The following is a 6000-nucleotide window of genomic DNA, read 5'->3' as shown; positions in this document are numbered from 1 at the left end:
GAATCGATGCTTTTGAACTGTGGTGTTGGAGAATACTCTTGAGAGTCCCTTGGACTGCAAGGAGGTACAACCAGTCCATCCTAAAGGAGATCAGTCCTGGATGTTCATTGAAAGGACCGATGTTGAAGCTGAAACTCCAATACTTTGGCCACCTGATGGGAAGAGCTGACTCATTGGAAAAGTCCTTGATGCTGGGAAAGATAGAGGGCAGGAGGAGAAGGGGACGACAGAGGATAAGATGGTTGGATGGCATCACTGACTCGATGGACATGAGTCTGAGTGAACTCCGAGAGTTGGTGATGGACAGGGAGGCCTGGCGAGCTGTGATTCATGGGGTCGCAAAGAGTTGGACACGACTGAGCGACTGAACTGAAGTATTAGTATCCAACATTGTTGTTGCTGTTGTTTAGTCCCTAAGTTGTGTCTGACTTTTTGCAACCCCACAGACTGTAGCATGTCAACCTCCTCTGTTCATGGCATTTCTCTAGCAAGAATACTGGAATGGGATGCCATTTCCTTCTCCAGGGATCTTCCCAGCCCAAGTATTGCACCCATGTCTCCTGCTTTGGCAAGGGGATTCTTTACCACTGAGCCACCTGGGAAGCCTTAAGCATCTAGTATCTAACACCTAAAAAGATCATGAGATATTATGATTATAAGGCATGATTTTACAGGTGGCTCAGATGGTAAAGCATCTGCCTGCAATGTGGGAGACCCAGGTTCAATCCCTGGGTTAGGAAGATCCCCTGGAGAAGGAAATGGCAACCCAGTCCAGTACTCTTGCCAAGAAAATTCCACAGACAGAGGAGGCTGATAGGCTATAGTCCATGGGGTGGCAAAGAGTCAGACATGACTGAGCAACTTCACTTTTCAGAGATAGATATGTTACAGAAAATTATATTTATCTCTGAAGAAAGGAATGGTTGGTAATATTTTTACCTTATACCTCTTACCTTTTTTTTAAGTATAAGCTGAAGAGATAAATACTATTAAAATCAATATATGAAGTCTGTTGTATAATAAAATATTTTGAAAACTATTTTTCTAACCCCATATTCTTAGGGAATGCTTGAGAAAAATAATGTGCAAAATCCATGATGATAGTAGATCTGTTCAATAAATTTTATTGACTGTCAAATCTGTTCCATGCAACATCTTAGGAAACTGTGTACTCGAAATTGTGATTCAAGGAAGACTAGTTCAAGGAAGATCAGGGCATAAATCTTATCCACAAGGCTTTCAAATACTTGTGGGTAGATGAACAAATGCAAACACTTATTTGTCAGTTTGTATTAAGAAAAAGTTGAAACCCTAGTTGCTGATTGATAGACTCAGCACATGACAAACTTGGACAAAAGTTATAGTGGAAAATAATGTCTTTACTTGAAATTGTAGTTCGATGCATGAATGCTCATCCCTGCTGGGAACCCAGTGTGTGAAAATAGAGCATTTCATAAATAGAAGAAAGAAAATCTTTTTCAAGCTAACCTAAAGCTCTCCCTTCAAGTTCAAGGCAAATGCAATTTGATTTAGCTCTAAAGATACTTAGTTTTGTAAGTTGATCCATTTATTCCTAATTGAATTCGTCATTAATAGGAAAAAGAAACTTGGCTAAAAACAAATCTTGGTATAAGAAAAAAAAACTAAGAACAAAAGAGAAACAGGGAAAAAATTTAAAAGTACCTCCTTCTCTAATTCCTACCCTCCAAAATAGTCAAATAGATAAAAGCAAGAGCATATTCTTTGAGACCAGCAAAAAAACTTAAAAAATTATGTGCAATTTCAGAAAAGGAACTAAAATCATTTTGAAGATTCCAAAGGCAGATGTGTTTTATAATCTATAATTCTAAGGTTATCAACATCCATTAGACCAGCTACATTTTCATTCTGCACCTTTTTGAATTGTTTTTATTTAAATGGCTTCTTCAGTTCTTTCTTTTTTTTTTTTTTTCCTTTGTTTTTGCTTCCACTCTGCTTACTTCATGTGTCTTTGCTATTATGTGAGGATTAGGAGAATAAAGATATCTTTAATTAAAAAAAAATTTCTTTTTATATGTGCTTATATTTTACAATTTAATATCAAGTTAAAATATGAAACTTTATTTTAAATCCTAACAACTAACATCTCGTTACAATGCTAGGACAGTTAGAAATAACAGCAACAATAAAAACTTTGTACAATAAGTTTCTGAAGCCTCAGCAAATGGTTTTATTCTTTAAAGGGATATGTCAATTTAGCCAAATTCTATGCAACAAGCAAACCTAGACTTAATATTTGTCAAACAGCCATATGACTTGAAGTCCTCTCAGAAGAGCATAATTAACAGATATTCACAAAGTTCTAATTTAATCAAATATTAGTTGATAGTGAAGCCCATGATAGTGAAGTCAACGTCCCATTTTTTGTATGTTTCTCAAGGCTATGTATTAATACAATGCTGGACATTTAGTACTTAAATATCTTAGTGGATTTCTTTTATAATATCCCACATGGTGGCTTTAAATCATGACAGGTCCTTGGAACTTGTGGTTTTAACACAAGATTTTGACTACCTGGGCATGCACACAAGTGTTTCTGGGGTTTAGTAGCATGTACTTCTAAAAACAGTTTTATTTATTTGACTGTGTTGGATCTTTTCTCCTTTCCATGAGTTTTCTGTAGCTGTGGTGAGCAGGGGGCTACTCTTCCTTGCCATGTGTGGACTTCAGTCGTAGCATGCGGGCTCAGACGTTGGAGCACACACAGTCAGCAGTTGGCGGCCCTCGGGCTTAGTTGCTCTGAGGCATGCGGAATCTTCCTGGCTAGGGGTCAAACCTGTGTCTCCCGCACTGGCAGGTGGATTCTTATCCACTGCGCCACCAGAGAAGTCCTGCTAGCATGTGCTTTTGTTCATCAGTTTCTGGACTCATCTGCTAATGGGTGGGAGGCCATCACCGAGGAACTGGGAGGTATCTCGGGATGACTCCGCATAATATGCTTACCCATTTTAGGTGAAGACAACTTGGACCAATGTTTTATAGCTAATACATGGCACTGCTGGGATTCTGCCCCAGGTAGCCCGTCTCAAAGCCCTGCACGAGCAACCCCTCTGCTCCACTGTCTCTAAGGCTCTTGCCCCGGTCATGTTTCCTCTGTCCCCTTTGCCGAAGGCCACGTGTACCTTTCAGCAGTAGATGTGTGTGCGATGGAATCATGGTCCGCCTGGGCAGCAAGCCCCAGCTTGATCTCTTATGAGTTGCATGCCTTAAATCAGTAATTTGACCTCTCTGAGCGCTGTACGTGTTTCTTGTGAAGTTTCAGGGGATAGTATTAATTCTTGCTCTCCTGCTTCATCAGATTGATGCATGAATCAGCAGATGTAATTCATCCTCCTATCTCTAGGATAAAGAGGAGGGCCTGACACATTGTAGATGCTTCACAAATGTTAGCTTTGGTTCTTTCTTGTCCTCCTCCAGAAGTTGGAATGTGGAGAGAATGGGCTGAACAGGTAACTACTTGAATACAGTCAGTGAGATCAACAGGGTCAAGAGACATCTCATTTTTTGACTCTCACATTCTGTGAAGTCTGCAATGATTCTGCCACACTCCCTTCACACTACAAACCTTCACACCCTGGAGTGTCTCCAGGGTAGGCTCTGCTTTGGTGATGTCCACGGGTCTTATGCCCTCTGGATTTCAGCTGGGCTTGGTCAGTGAAGAACAGCTCCAGAAAATTAGAGGACAGAGACTGATGATTGAGGAGAGGAGAAAGGTGGATTCTTCCTCCTCTGCCCTGCTGCACCGGCATCGTACCACACCTATGCCCATGAACTGAGGGGCTCTGGCTCCAGAAAAAGGCACCCTTCAAGGACTGCCACCTTGTCATTCATGGCACTCTCTCACATTACCAGTCCTGCTATATCTTATTATTCCTGTGATTTCTCTATACCATACCCACATTTTGTATGTAACTTTTCATTAAACTACCCTTAAATAAGCCTATTTTGCGGATATCCGCCATTTCCTTTTGGACCCCAACTAATGCAACCACCTTGCCCTCCCACATTGTCTAATCCTGGTCATTTTTTGGTTCTTTCTGTAAATGTCTCTTCCCCTTAGCAATCTTCTTAACCCTAAGGAACACCTAAGTTAGGTGTTCTATTATTTTTTTCTCTTCTGAAGCACAGATAACCTTATACAAAATATCATGCTCCCTTGTTCAGTTTTATATATACGCACTTAACACTGGGCATGGCACACAGGGAGGCATCATGGCACCTGGAGTCCCAAACACTCAGATTCAAACCTCAACTCTGCCGTCTCATTGCCTTGTGAATGTGAAGTATACCATTTAATATGACTTAGCCTCAATATTAGCACATTTAACATAGTAATTATTTACTCCATAATGAAATATACAGGTACCGCAAACCAGTGTCTAGCAATTTTTAAATATACTTCCTGACAACTAATAAATGCTTATGAAATTTTGGTAGTGCTTTTATTATTATTGCTATCTAGTGCTTCATATTACTATCCAGGACTTCCCTGGTGGCTTAGACAGGAAAGAATCCACCTTCAATGTGGGAGACCTGAGTTTGATCCCTGGGTTGGGAAGATCCCCTGGAGGAGGGCAAGGCAACCCACTCCAGTATTCTGGCCTGGAGAATCCCGTGGACAGAGGAGACTGGTGGGCTACAGTCCATGGGTCACAAAGAGTTGGATATGACTGAGTGAGTACACACAGTGCTTCACAGATAATTGCAAAGTAAATATAAAAAGAATATGTTTATTTAACTTTATGATTGTATAAAAAGGAATCTACTCTTTAAAAGGCATAAAGCAACAAGTTATTTTCTTATGATCTCCACTTATTTAAGATAAGTTACATTTTTATGTCACCTATGGTGTTTATTTTGCAAAGAGGCCAATCGTGATTTATTGAACAGATAATTATAAAAATATAATCCTTTTTATTTCCCATGACTTCAGAAGGATGTGAAATAGTTTCCACATTCATTCGGGGAAGTAGTGTTCCAACAAACTTAGGTTCAAGCTGTTTGTTTTCCATAAGATTCAGTAAGTTGAGTAAATGTGTGTGTCTTTGAGTACTATATTATTTAAAAGGAACTCTTTTTTCCCACAGGGAAAAGCAGACCCTAAAGACTAACAAATTCAATTAGTTGGCTTCTGGCATCAGAAAATTTAACCAACTACACCTGAGCCTTCAAGGACCCCTATTAGGAGAAATAAATACCCTGCAGAAATTACCTGGGAATGCATTAGCAAATTTAGAGCAAGAACTAATGGATAATAAATATTGGGTAGAGATTCTGCAGGGGAAGTGTAGGGAGGCTCACTGCAATTGTCCTCAAATTTTCCTAGTGTAGTCACCCCAGGGTAAAAGTCTCCTAGCCACCTTCTGCCCCTTCTCTTAATCCAGGTGACTAGTTTATGTCTAATTTTTCAAGTCCATTTCAGTCTGAGCTGATTTTTCAAGTCCATTTTAAGAGAAAATAATCAAATTACTTCCCCATAGTTCAGATGGAGAACCACTGGAGTAGAGAAGACAACAGCATGCAGTTTTCTGGGAGGGAAGGACAATATTTGGAATGGAAAATGAAGAAAAAAGGAGCCAACTAATGCCCACATTGTATTTCTACTAAAAGGAGTTTGACCTATAGCCAAAGGGTTAGGTCACAATTTGAGCTTCATCTATTTATTACAACAGCTAGCTCAGGAGAAAGTTTCTAAAAATCTACAGCATAATTATTATGCTTAATCTTGACAGCTAAAAGCCTCAGTAGAAAACGAACTTCATTATCAATCACTGTACTATTAGCTGCAACTTAAGTCCTACTCTAATGAATTAGTCTTGAAATATTAAATACAATCAACTCTCTTTGGAATTGTTTCCCACAGGAATAAAAGTCTACAGATTTATCCACATCAAGTGCAGACAGAGACATTTGGAATCTTCGCTATTTTGACAAAAATTGTCAAATGACAATAATCTTGAA

The sequence above is a fragment of the Budorcas taxicolor genome, chromosome 10, assembly GCF_023091745.1.
Source record: "Budorcas taxicolor isolate Tak-1 chromosome 10, Takin1.1, whole genome shotgun sequence".
Lineage (NCBI taxonomy): Eukaryota > Metazoa > Chordata > Mammalia > Artiodactyla > Bovidae > Budorcas > Budorcas taxicolor.
The sequence above is the reverse complement of the archived record's forward strand: the minus strand, read 5'-3'. Positions refer to the sequence as shown.